This window comes from Anthonomus grandis, chromosome 6 (genome assembly GCF_022605725.1).
Source record: "Anthonomus grandis grandis chromosome 6, icAntGran1.3, whole genome shotgun sequence".
NCBI classification, from domain to species: Eukaryota; Metazoa; Arthropoda; class Insecta; order Coleoptera; family Curculionidae; genus Anthonomus; species Anthonomus grandis.
The window spans coordinates 7,319,346-7,334,326 of NC_065551.1; the positions used below are offsets into that span (position 1 = coordinate 7,319,346).

The 14,981-nt window shown below is 34.6% G+C and overlaps 1 protein-coding gene across 1 annotated transcript in view; it reads left to right on the forward strand.

Moving 5' to 3' along the window:
• LOC126737765 (enoyl-[acyl-carrier-protein] reductase, mitochondrial) overlaps positions 1 to 14,981 on the forward strand; it is an 83,362-nt gene that overhangs the window by 47,376 nt on the left and 21,005 nt on the right. The gene's annotated exons all lie outside the window — the stretch shown is intronic.

The following is a 14,981-nucleotide window of genomic DNA, read 5'->3' on the forward strand; positions in this document are numbered from 1 at the left end:
ATTTTAAAATGCATAAAAAAGTTACAATATATTCTAAATGAAATACTGCAAACTGTAAGTATGGTATTAATAACACCTTTTATGTAAAAAATAGAATTGTTGCAGGTATAAAGCGTATTTTAACTAAAAATCCTAATTTCTGGAGTTTCAGAAAAAAATTACCTGCTTTTTTTGTTTATAGAAACAAAAAATATGGTATAAAACATGATAAGAAATATGTAACAAACATACCTAAATAAAAAAAATTAAACATATATATTTTTTAACCATCTATACAATTGCAATAAAATAATATATATCCACAAATTATGGAAAACAAAATATAAGCTCTTATAAAGACAGAAACTGAACCTATCTCTTGAAATAAATCTGGCTTTTCATTGTAAATAAGTTAATTAATAATAACTAGATATAATACAAATACATATGTACGAGTTAATATGCATGTTTTTTTCCATTTTATTTCTTTAGTATAAGCAAATAAAAACAAAATATAACTTTTGATTAGTCACAATCGGGTAAAGATGTCACAAGTCAGTGGGGTTGTCTCCAGTAAGTATGCAACATGAAACATAAGAAAACAGATTAAAACAGTGTATTGTGTATACAATATTATATATTCTATTGGGTTAAAATTAAATCTCCTAAAAGTATTTCATCCTAATGATCCAAAATACATAAGTTTTCATTATTAGTAAGTATTGATTATCACATTAGTTATGATTACAATTATTAAGGTTCTAAATAATACCATAAAGGATTTGATATTAGTCCATAATTTTACTTTAAGCTAATAATATGAATTTAATTATGGGTCAGTAAAAATAAAATAGGACTGTAAAAGCATTTACTATCAAAATGTCTCAGGTAATTTAGGTATTTTAAAAAATAAGATATTACATACTAAAATCTTAGCTAAAAAGTTAAAAAACAAAATTATTCTGACTGTGTAGGTGTAGAATCATGAGTATTAAATGAGGATAATCAGGATTTTTGTTTTTTTAAAGGCATTTTAGATTGTCAAATATTTTTCTGTTTTTTAGAATGACCAACACTTAAAGATTGTTGTTGTGGTTTTGAAGTTGGCTTTTGATTTTATACTTTAAATATTTATAAACCAACCAAAACTTTTTCTCTAAATTGACTAAATGACCATGGCTATCCATCCATAAATGTGTAGAAACTTAAGGTGGATTAAGTCGATTAGGGAAATCAGTTTTTGAGAAGTATATGTCAATCTGTTTTCGTTAAATTAAACAAATAGGTATTGTACTCCATGTGAATATCATTTCTACTTAAGAACCAGAAAAGTGTTTGGAGCAAACATTTTTAGTCGGACTTACATGACAGACAAGATTTTTGTAAGGATGGATTCAATGGCAATTAAAAAAATTTATGATTTCTGTGACTGTCTGGGCAATTCCTCATATATAAACTAGTGAATAAAGAATATTTGTATGAATATCTTAATCTAGATGAAGACAAGGAAAAGGAAATACTTCATATTTTCCCGGTGAAGGTTCAAGAATTAAAACTGAATTGTAAAAAAAAAGTTAAATTGAGAACAGTGACATAGATATGTCCAAAATAGGATTAAATCTATAATTATATCCTGGAAAATGATAATACATCCAAGATACACCTAAACATTATTAGAAAACACTTAGGTATGTCATAATTGAAATTTACCTGTCTCCTGCTCTATGTAGTTGCACGATGATTCGATGTTGGCACGTTTGTAAAATGATGTATCAACCCAGAACTCAAAAAAACTACAAAAAGCTATAAAATTACTTAAAAACTGTAAATTGGAAGAAAATCATGAGGCTTGGCTTGTTTTCCACCCAAAGAAAACCTAAAAAAGACAATCGTCAAATACGACAGTTAAAATTTCACTATTGTCATAATGTCATATTTGATGTACGTCAAAAATTAGACAATCAGAATCAATCGGCCATCTTGGGTGGCAGACTATTCCGCCCCGCCACATTCAACCTTCATACCGGTGAGTGTGTGTGTGAACTAGCATCATATCCATATTCAGCAAATCGAGTACGCAGCATATGTCGTTTGCCAGCGACCTATTTATATAGCTTGTCCAAGCGTTAAGCATCCCAGAAACCGGCGCGAAATAATCGCGGCGAAGTATTCGCCACAAAATTCAGAGCGAAATTCGCAATCTGTTTATCCATAACAAAGCCTATTTATTATTCGCTCCGCGAACGTGAAGGTTTCGACAGGTTGCGTAAATTTTATTTTTGTCTTTTGCAATAGAAGAGGAACAAAATGCACGGTAAGTTGTTTATTTAACGCCATTTGATAGTTAGGTATGTACTAAGTTTAACGAAGTACATAAAACAAATATTTCAATTTTATTTAGGAAACGAAGGAAGTTGCTTTATGATATTAACTTGGAACGAAATAAATTTCGGGAATACCATACCTTGACGCCATACCTTCGGCTGGATGAACAGCGCTTTTACCTATATTTTAGAATAACTCCAAAGTGTTTCGACGAAATATTGAACTTGGTGAAAGATGAAATACGAAAATCTGTCACAAATTATCGTGAAGCTATCTCGCCAGAAGAACGACTTGCTATTGCACTCAGGTAAAAAAATTATATGTCTTATAATTAGTAGGCTTATGGAATACGAAAACTTTAGGGATCGTGAAATAAATATTTTATTGTAATAATTGGACTAATGTTACCACTAGGATTAAATGTTGCTAGATAATTCGAGGCTGAATTTTCCTCTTTTGGTGCGTATATTATTGGAGTAAATTCATTGCCGCTTGGGAAGGAACAACACCTTCTAGCATACATTCTTGCAAAACTCTGGGTAGACGCTGAAGACATTTCTTCAATATGTTCAAATTCTTCGTGCGCTATTAATTCGGCTATTTTTAGTTTTATTCAAGCTAGACGCTTTAAGGGAAGTGTTTTCACAGTCTGTGCATGTACCAAGAAGAGTGAATCAATGGCATCGTCTTCTTTTTGAGGTTTTTCACCTTCAAAATAATTAATGAACGGTTGCACAGAAGAAGATGGTGGTTCATAGCGTTTTCTGCTCGTTTTATATTTTAGTGTAGTTGCGGTCTGCGGAAAGGTGTTCTCTGGAGTAGTCACTGCTGTAGTGTTCAATGAAGAAGGATGTGCTGTCTGTGTTGACGAGGCATTCTGTGTATCTTCTGCATCTACATTAGCATTTTCATCTTTTCCATGGCCGCGGTGTGCTAAATTTTCGGTTTCTAAATTTTCAGCCCTTTCCTGATATATATTTGAGTTAGATTCGGCAGTCTCATAATCTATGACGTCAATCACATTAGAAAAAATCTTTCACATTAGACGTTTTGGCAAATGCCAAAAAAGGACGGAAAAATTGGCCCGCTGCTGGCGCCGGTCTTTGGTTGGATAGATTTTATACATATTTTGCATATATGTGTCTCTGATATTCTTCCACCTTTTTTTACTTCATCACCTAATGTTGGGAATCAATCACTAACCCCAATTATTATCACTAATAGTCGTGGACTTTATTAAATTAAAATTACAAGACTGTAAACCACAAAATTATAAGTAAGAAATATAAACTGAATCGCTCTTAGTAACGTCTCTCGTCTGTCTCTTCACGTTGACGACGACGTTCGGCTCTCGCGTCCGGTTGCGCTGCGCGAAGAAAGCGCAGTTGCCACTGTGACCAAAAAAATATATGCACGTTCGACATTTAAAGTTCAAACATACCGCCCCCCTTGAAACACGGTGATTAGACGGTATCAAAAAATTTCAAAGTTCAGAGCATCCAAAATCGCGAAAAATAGTCTTTACACAAAATGGCGATTAAGAGCTACTCAAATAGGGCACTTACTGAATGTCAATGGGAAGTGGGCACACATTAGCAAAAGACCTTTTATAAGTTCCCTTTGCAGTCTTCACATCGATTACGCGCACTTCACCGTCCTTGCCAGGATGGATGCCGATAATTCTTCCAATGCTCCATTGGTATGGAGGTGCATTGTCGTCCTTCAATAAAACCATCATGCCGTTTCGCAGGCTGCTTGAGATTTTCTCCACTTCATTCTCTGCTGCAGGCTGCACAGATACTCGGATCGCCATCTGGACCAGAAATGCTGGATCATCTGCTGTAGCCTGTGGTAGTGCGAGAGTCGGTTGGTTTGCATTAAGGAGACATCGGTTTGTGGCAGACTCGTTAATACATCCCCGATGATAAAGTGAGAAGGGGTAAGGGGTTGTAGATCGTTAGGGTCATTTGAAAGGGCAGTTAAAGGACGAGAGTTAAGGATTGCTTCGACCTGAACAATCACTGTGTATAATTGCTCAAAGGTTAAATGAGCATCGCCCAAAATTCTTTTTAAGTGATATTTGGCCGATTTCACACAAGCCTCCCATAGGCCACCAAAATGGGGTGATCTTGGAGGTATAAAAACCCATTTAATATTGTGCTCGTTAAGATAGTGGCGAATGCCTTCTAAATCTTGGTTTTGAATAAATGTACAGATTTTGCTCAAGTCATTATCCGCTGCTTTAAAATTGGTACCATTATCCGAGTATATCACAGCGGGAACACCCCTTCTGGATACGAACCGCTTTAAAGAGTTTAAAAACGCGTCAAGGGAAATAGCTCACTAACTCGAGATGTGCCACTCTAGTCGCAAAGCAGACAAATACGCACAAATATGCCTTAACAATAGTTCTTGATCTTGCCTTTCCGTCTTTTATTAGAAAAGGACCGGCAAAATCCAACTCGCAAATGGAAAACGGTCTATTTATTAATACTCGCGACGAGGGTAAATCGGACATTTTAGGTATTACAAATCGTGGTTTTACCTTAAAGCAAATTAGACATTTTCATATGACACCCTTTATAGTGTTTTTTGCATTTAAAATCCAAAATTGAGATCTTAAACTTATTAATACAGCCTGTGGACCAGCGTGCACAAATCGTTTATGCTCATTTTCTATAATAAATTTAGAAAGAGGATCTTTATTATCTGAGATATAAGGGTGCTTGTGATCGACTGACAAGCTTGAATTTCTTAATCTGCCTCCAACTCTAAGCAAGTCAGAATCAAGAAAAGGACCCAATCTACTACTTCGACAAATTGAATTCCTTTTAAGTGCTTGAATGTCACTATAGAAGTCTTGCATTTGCGCAATGTAGATTAAAGTCTTTAGGGATTCTTGAAGTTCCTCCACTGAAAGTGGACCAGAAAGGGCCTTCTAACTTGTTTTTGGAACAATTATTAATGAATTACTTACAGTAATCTACAATATGCTTTAATTTGCTTAAAGAGGAAAATTGATGGAGAATCCTGAAATCATTAAAGGTGTTCAGAAAATTCAAAGTAGTACTAGCTTTAAGTTCAAGGTTTTCCTTTGGTATGTTAACGTCAATATAGGTTGCATGAGTCCAATTAGATGGCCTGGACTGCAGCCACGTAGGACCAAACCACCAGAGACTAGCATCGACTAATTCGTCTGGGTACATGCCGCGTGATATTATATCAGCAGGGTTCTCAAATGATCTGACGTGATTCCAGTCATCGGGATTAGTCAGAGTAATAATCTCTGAGACACGATTTGAAATAAAGGTTTTTAAATTGCTTGGTTCTATGCGAAGCCAATTGAGGACAATAGTGGAATCGGTCCACAAAAATATCCCTTTAATGGAAATGTTACTCAGGGAATGTAGAAATTTTTCTGCCAACTGGGCTGCTACAACTGCGCCGCATAGTTCCAGTCTTGGCAATGAAACGACTTTTAGAGGGGCTACTCGTGACTTAGCGGTAAGGAGATGTGAAGAGTAGTTGCCGTGGGCATCCTCTGAAACCAAATATGCACAAGCTCCGTAAGCCAGCTGAAAAGCGTCGCAAAACATGTGCAAGGTGATTTCAATTGCATCCTTTTTTAAAGAATGCCTTGGTATAGATATATCGTTTAAGTTCACAAGTCGATTGTAAAACTGCATGAACACAGAAAATAGTTGAGGTGGAACTACTTCATCCCATTCTAATTTCTGCTTCCACAATTCCTTCAAAAATTCGAGATAAAGCTCCTAGAATAAATCGTTTTGTTACTCTATTTTCGATTTTTGAGGAAAAATTGACTTGGTATTGCAAAATATCGCTATTAGGGTCCCAAAAAATACCAAGAGTTTTAAGGGTTTTATCGTTACTAATAAAGAAGTTAGGCAGATTGTCAATGCTATTTTTCGAAGTTTCTAAAATTTCTTCGTCATTAGAAGCCCATTTTCTAAGAATAAATCCTACACTTTCCAGAATTTGAAAAATCTCGTTTTTTATTTGAATAGCTTCAGATCTAGTAGAAGTTCCTGAGATTAGGTCATCTACGTAGAAATCTCTAAGTATAATCTTACACGCGTCAGGAAATTTATCCATATTCTTATAGGCTAACTGATGTAAACACCTGATGGTAAGAAATTATACCGGAGCAGTGCCGTATGTCACGGTGTTAAGAGTGTAGGTTTGGAGCTCTTTCTCGTGACTAAACCGCCAGAGAATTTGTTGAAGATTGCGATCTTTGTTTGATACCTCAACCATGCGATACATTTTTTCAATGTCGCTGGTTATTACATAGTCGTGTACTCGAAAACGTAAAATTACCTAAAAATACCTGAATCGTAGGGCTAACTTTTAGGATATCGTTTAAAGACATCCCTGAACCACATCTGTGGTTTTTGCGGAAGCGTCGAATGTCCACACGACACTTTGTCGTTTGGCTTGTTTCTTTCAAGACACGATGGTGCGGAAGAAAATAAACAATTTCATTGGGATTCGATTCATTTTTGAAAGACATATGACCCAAGGAGATACATACTACAATACTCTTTCATAAAAGAGGAATATTGCTCGCGCAATAGGGAGTTTTTATTGAGCCTTTTTTCAAGTCCATAAAAACGTTTAATGGCAGTTTCCTTTGAGTCTCCTAGAATTGATACATCTTGCTTAAACGGTAAACTCACAACAAAGCGTCCAGTTTCGTCACGCATAAAGGTATTGCAAAAGTGTTCCTCGCATTCGGACTCTTCGCGGGAATACCTTGTGATTTTGCTCGAACAGTTCTCCAGTTCCCAAAACCTTTCGAGTTGATTTTCAATGTTTTTGTTGGAGACATTTAAATTGCAACTGGTAGATAAAGAATTAACCGAAAGGAGGGAGTTAGTTGTAAATAAAGGCAATGGTCCAGAAACAACAAAAAAAAAACAAAAAAAAAACAGCCTAGATGGTTTTTCTGTAGGATTGGCATATTTTCGCCTAGTCTGATTTGGCCAACACATAATAGGGAGTAAAAAATGCAAACACCTAACAAAAGGTGGATGGGACCATGCTCATCAAAATTGACATCGGCCAATTTAATATCTTGGGGAATAGATAGGACATTATTTTTGATAGAAATGCTCGGCAAGTTTTCAGTGATCTTTTTTATCACCAAAAAATCAAGATTAGCTGTATAACCGTTGTACACCGATTTTATTGTCGCTGTCAAAGAATGCTTTATATTAATTAGATTTTGACTTATGCCACTGACAGGTAAATTTATTTTGTTTAGCTTCAAGTCTAATTTATTTGCTAAGTCATAGGTTATGTAGTTGCTTTGCGAGCCAGAATCCAGTAAAACACGACATAAAATGGACTCTCTAGCTTGGTTAAAAATACAGACATTGGCTGTGGATAGTAAGACGTGTGAAAATATTTTTCTCGATACGCCAGTCACGATTGAGTCGCTTATAGTTTGCGAATCGCACAATATGGGATTACTAGAGTTTTCAATCGATAAATTGGATTGAGGCACACCAGAAGAGGTTTGTGGCCCAACGTGGTTGGATTCGAAATGTAGCAGGGTGTGATGCCTTTTATTACATTTTCTGCAACTTGACGAACGGCACTCACTCGAAGTATGATTGTTTCTTAAGCAATTAAGGCAAAGATGGAGTTTTTTAACTTGGTTTAATCGATTTTGTGGGGAAAGGTCAAGAAAATCTTTGCATTGATTAAGCCAATGCGTGCCTTTACAATAAAAGTATTTGGCCCCTGAGGCATTGGAAACATACTAGAAAACCCTTTGTTTAGGCGTAGAACTTAGTGCGGAACATTTCGAGCTATCATGCACAAGTGTTTCCAACATCTGACATTTCTTGTTCAAAAAATCAACAAGTTCTTGAAAATTTGGTAAATTTGGGTCTTTTATGGAACCCTCCCACTCTCTTCTGGTGTTGTTGTCGAGTTTAGAATTGATTAAATAGATTAAGATTGAATCCTACTTGCTTACGGGTTGCCCGAGAGCTTCAAGGGGTCGTGCATTTTTTAGCACTGAATCTAGAATATTACGCAATCCATCTTTGGACTCACGGTTTAATGATTGAATGTCAAAAATAGCCTTGATGTGGCTGTTGATAATAATTCGTTGATTCTGATACCTATTACAGAGAAGTTTCCAAGCAATAGAGTACTTTTAATTACTTATTTGTATTGATTGAATGGTTTGTAAGACTTCGCCCTTAAGGGAAGATTGTGAGTAATAAAATTTTTGGGTCGGTGCTAGGGTTTTATTGTCATGGATAAGTATTTTAAACGTGTCAAAAAATTGAAAAAATCGATCAAAGGAACCATCGAATACTGGGAGATTAATAGCGGGTAAACGAACGGCCTGAATGTCTGGTGAGGTGTTAGAGGCTTGACGCTCAGCTATAACACTAGAGGGTGGAGAATTATGAGCTGAAAGTTAAGATTTGGCACGAGAAATACTATCATAATATTTGTTTTCAAAATCTTCTCTTTCAGTCTCATAATCCGACTCAACAGCTAAAAACTCCAATTGGGTTAGACATTCATCATAATCATAGAGCAAAACCGATTTTACCTTCTCAAGACGAGCAGATAAATCATTTAGGTCATGTTCGGGCTTAAAACTATTTAAATAATTAGAAAATTGCGTAGCTTTCCCTTTAGATTTTTTGCTTTGATTTTAAAAAGTTTAACGGGATCCTCTGTCATTATGTATAAATTGTAGGTAAAAATAGAAAAGGAAAAATCAATCAAAAAAACATTAGAGTATTAATACATAATAAATATGTGAATAGATTAATAGATACTTACCATATACCATATACCTATTCGGCCACAAAACATCTAGTAGCTCTTAGCATCAACTCGAGTAAAAAATAGTAAAACACAGGTAAATATCTTTATTTAGGGTTTAGGGTAAATAAAACACCGCATGAAATAGGTAAATCCATTTATTAGTTTCGGTTCAATAGCTGTAAGCAATAAATAAACAACATCTGTGATACAACGAACCACTTACAACGTCAGTCGCTTTAGTATTTATATCCATTTATACGCCCATCCCTAGTAATCAGCTGCTTAGAGCGAATATTTGGTTGGTTCTTAGGTGTCGTTATAGATGGCGTACTCATATAATAATTTTACACACACACACAAAAAAAATAAGAATATCGGCTTTAGATTTTCACTGTTTAGTTGGGTAAAAAAAAAATATATAATTTTTCACTAGTTCACTCAAAAAAATCGCGAACGCGCTCAGTACGGTAGCAAGTTTAAAGTATAAAAATATAGGATATTGTATAACTCCAAACAATATTAGAGCCCAAGAAAAATCGATAGAATTCGTAAAATCGGTTGAGCGGCAAAACTCGATAATAAATTCGAAAGCGTTAAAACAGTATCGATATTTGACAAAGGTAAAATACAAGGATCGGTAAACTATCGCAACTCGGTAAATAAGGCCTAGGGCATTCGAAAATCAAATAAAAATATCGATCTAAAGTGTTAAATTAATATAGATTTAGAGGGTCTACGCATAAGTAAGTAGTCGCTTGGCAAGATTCAAAAAAACATTTGAGACTAGAGCAGCAAAAAAAAATGTATTTAAACAAATCCCATTTAAGTGCTCTACGTTTAGCTTGTGTAAAAATATCGATTTGATAAGGAATGCAATAATGAATAAATTACTAGATAAATATCGATCAAAAATCGGTAAGTAAACCCTAAATACGAAACAGACAAGAGTAAAAATAGCAATACAAAGTGATTGTTAGCGGTTTTAGCAGGCAAAAAAGGAAAATATTGGTAAAAAGGAACAAACTCACCAAATTGCGCTGTTTGATCTCGAGTCTCGGCTGGTCGTTTATGCTGCAAGATGGCTACCTAACGACACTCAGGAATTTCTGCTTGAAAAATGCCGGCTTTTTCTTATATGCGGCGACGAAGGACCAAAAATTGTTGGGAATCAATCACTAACCCCAATTATTATCACTAATAGTCGTGGACTTTATTCAATTAAAATTACAAGACTGTAAACCACAAAATTATAATGAACCGTTCTTAGTAACGTCTCTAGTCTGTCTCTTCAGGTTGACGACGACGTTCGGCTCTCGCGTCCGGTTGCGCGGCGCGAACCTAAGCGCAGTTCCTACTGTGACCAAAAAAATATATGCACGTTCGACATTTAAAGTTCAAACACCTAAAACCTTTTTTTTATAGATTTCTTGCCACCAGTAACACCTTCTTTACCATTGGGCATAGCTTTCCAGTTGGCTTTACAACAGTGAGTGCAATCGTAACCAAAGTCTGTGAAGCGATATGCAGACATATGGAGCATATATATTTACCAGAACCAACAGAGAATATATGAAAAAAATGTGCTGAAGAATTTGAAAATAGATGGGGATTTCCCAATTGCATTGGCAGCGTGGACGGTAAATACGTAACAATCAAGAGACCTTACTACAGTGGCTCCAATTACTGGTGCTATTTATATAAATATTCAATAATACTTATGAACATTGTTGGCCCGGACTATAAATTTATATGTGTTGATATTGGTGGTTTCGGAAAAAATAGTGATGGGGGTATTTTTGAAACCTCAAGCATGGGAAAACGATTTGAACAAAATTTAATGACTGTCCACCTAGATTTCTCCCTGGGCAATATGAAATCTGCTCGTATGTCTTAATTGATGATGAACCATTTGCTTTAAACCCATACCTTACGAGACCATTTCCTTATAAGCAGACTTTAACGGACGTCAGAAAAGAGAAATACAATGTAAGACTTTGTCGTGCTAGAAGGATCGTGGAAAATGCTATTGGGATTTTGTCTCAAAAATGGCGAATATTTTACAGGCCATTAGAAACTAAAGTAGATATTCTAATTGTACGTACGGCATGTGTTTTACACAATTTTTTAAGAAGTAAAAGTAGCGATGACAAATATTTTCAATTCTTAGATCCCCAGAGCCCGTGCTTGGAGCTTTTACTGATATAGCAAATGATCCTCGACAGGCAGCAAGGCTAGCATTTTCTACTCGTGACAAATTCGTTAATTATTTTAATTCTGATATGCCAATGCCCAATATATATAATGTTTGTTTTTACATTTGTGTAGACCGTAAATTATTTAACAAGTTAATAAAAAATATTAGGTACATGCCATTTGTATTTAATTCTTTTCCTATTTCCATCAAAATCTTGTCTTTCTTTCTCACATTCCTGTATTCATCATTCGACAAATTATACAAGCAAGGATACTTTTTCACTATTTTTATCAATAATTCTGTTTTTGCCATTGCGAATTTTTGAAGAACAGCGTCAAAAAAGCGGTCAAAAAGCGCGAACTGAAATACACCGCGATAAAAACGCTGGAACAATCGCATTCGCTTCGCACAAGTCTGAGCCTGTCTGTAAACCGCCGCGTTTTAATATGATTGCGAATTCATCGCCGCGAAATTTTCGCAGCCAAAGCGAATATTTTGCGCCGGTTTGTGGAATGCTTTAAGCTTCATTCTGAGAAGGGGGAATTTCGCGGATTTTTGACAAGCAATTTTTATCTCGCACATTCGCATATTTTACCCATCCACATAAAAGCGAAATTCGTCTACGCGAAAAAGCGGATATTTGCAAGAAAGTTAAAACGATTTCAACTATTTGGCAAACTTCTTCTGTCAGCTATCATTAATTGTCAGTTTTTTCTTTGTTACGTTATGATTTGTTTATTTTAACCTTTAAATAGAAAACAATAAACGGTTGTTTTTTATTCAAAGATTTTAACTATTTGTTTTGTGGTGTGTGAGCTCTGTGCAAAAACTGACGTAAATAACAAAGTATTGGAACAATAATCAATAATAGAATACGCAGACCTAGATGGTGATACCCAAGTAACATAAAGCACCTTATGTAATGTCATAAATATTAATTTCTGGTGTTTTGTAGATTTATTGTGACATTTGTAAGAAAATGGTCAAAATTAGATCCCTGCCAACATTTTCACGTACAGCAGGATGAGACTCCAGGAGGTGGCAGATCTACGATTTTTATGAAACATGTGAATTACAAAAAATGTATAATAATATCTTCGTAAATAATAATTATAGTTAAGATGTGCATTCATCACTAAATTATCTTTTTATAAGTGCAAATGGCTAACAGTAACTGTTGTAACACAACACAAAACATCAACAAATAATAATTCTAGATTATGAATATTTCCCATGATAAACATCAACATCAGAGAAAAGTTAAAATTTCCCGCCGCGAATATTTTTAAATTTGGATTTGACACATTCTGTCAAAAATCCGCGAAATTCGCCCTATTCAGAATGCAGCTTTAGTCTGGTATGAACTGTCAAAAATATCTAATGACGTCTCGGTTGACGCTATCGCCACAGTCAACTTTACTCAAGCCGCGAAATAACAGTTGGCAACGTCACACCACGTGGGCGATTCGGATCTGTTCGTTTACGCTTTGAAAGCGCGGCTTTGCCGAGATGGACGTTCAATTTTGATTTTGCTTTATTTACAATTGAGAATATTCTATTTATTGTTTCAAATATGTATAGGCGCCGTTAATAATTATATAAATGCATTATTAGACTTTTCCCCCTATATTTTGGTCTTTTAGTTATATAAATTTCATCAATTAATAAATTAACAAGTTTGTCAGTCGGTGCTAAAGAAGTGGATACAATGTTTAAATAAATAGTGGTGTCGTTAGTTTTATTTAAGTCAGAATTTGGTGACACATCAAAGCTAGAAGAAAGATACTATAGGTACCTCTTGGTGGGTAGATTAAATTAATCTCTAAGCAATTCATATGCGCAAGGGGATATAACATATAACATAAAAGACATTACTATAGTTAATGGTCAATAACGTTTTTGCTTTAAAATGGCTAAAGCTATTTGGTTTATTAAAAGTATTACTCGATTACAAATGTCTTTTCATCCTCTAAAGTTGTGTGAATCAGAACTTTCCAATAAATTTAACGCCTGTTTTAAGAAATCTGAATTTTGGTTAATGAAGTCATGAAACTTCTCTAGAGATGAAGAGTATGGTATATTAAGCTCACAATAATCAGAAGACTTATACCTAGTTAATAGATTTTTAAGTTGAGATAATAATAATAATAATAATAATAATAATAAATCGTCTTTATTTAACAAACCCTGCAAATTACAGTATTTGCCTGAACAGGCGAAGATTAGCTAAAAGCTACTCTTTATCTCTTAACCTGTCCAGTTTTAAAAAAATAAACAAACTAAAATTAATACTACTTTAAAGTAAAACATATGTTCCATCAGCTAAGTAACAATTAAATAAATTAACCAAGAACAACCAATCATTGATGTTCCAAGAATAGATCTTTATAGAATCTTCGACAAAAATAAATGGTAAAATGAAAATTTGGCCTGAAACGATTAAATAGAATGACTGCTTGATAGGTGAAAGAACGTTCAAACATTGATGTAGTATGACGTGGCATTGAAAGTATATTATACCTTATATTACGACTATGAACCTCAGTTCTGTAAATCATCTTTTCACACAAAGGTGTGCGTGTTTTAAATAGGCGATATAAAAATACTAATAAATATAACTTAAATATATTCACAATTTTTAGCCATTTAAGTTGTAGTATAGTTTGTGATACATGGTCGTATTTCCTAAGATTATTAATAAAACGACAACATGTGTTTTGAATACGCTGCAAGCGATTTTGCGTTATTCTATCTAGACATGGAAATAGTGGTAATACACAATTATACAATAATTAATGATAGATATAACCAAGGATTCAGAAAGTTTTTTTCTTGTTTTGTAATTTAAAATACATTTATTTGCATAAAGCAGTCGCAAGCGTAAATAACATTTTTGTAATAACATATTGCAGTGATCCCTAAATCTGAGAGATGTGTCAACAATGAGACCCAAAATTTTTACGTGATTTGAAAAAGTGAGAGTAGTATTATTAATCGTAACATTAAGTGTATTTTCTATGTTATGCAGTTGATTGCGACTCGCAAACAATAGAACTTTAGTTTTAATAGGGTTAATCTGCAAATTATGTTCACTGGAAAAATTCATTATCTGCTCCAAATCAAAATTAATGGAGTCTGCTGCAAGCTGAACATTATGTGGATTAAATAGGTGAAGAACCTGAGTATCGTCCGCATACAGGTAGACGTCCGAGTTTAAGGCTACGTTAGGTAGATCAGAGGTATAGATTAGGAACAAAAGTGGCCCCAATATAGATCCCTGCGGTATCCGGAAACTATTACTTTTGATTCAGAATATTCATTTTGTACCCGTACTCGCTGCGACCGTCTCCATAAATACGATTTAAAAAACGATAAGACAACAAAAAACATCACAACCAAAATAACACAACTTGGCAACCAGCAAGTCATGATCAATCAAGTCAAATGCCTTTGAATAATCCAGTGCCACCAAAATCACAGCCAACTTTTTGTCTAAGGCTGTAATGATATTATCTGTAATATTTAGAAGAGCACTAGTAGTGCTATGACCTTTTCTAAATCCGGAAGTGTTCACAAAGCAAGCGTTTACAATGTAAGTAATATGATTAATAAGATGTGGCAAGCATAAACGCAACATATGAAGAGAAATTCCATCTGCATTGGA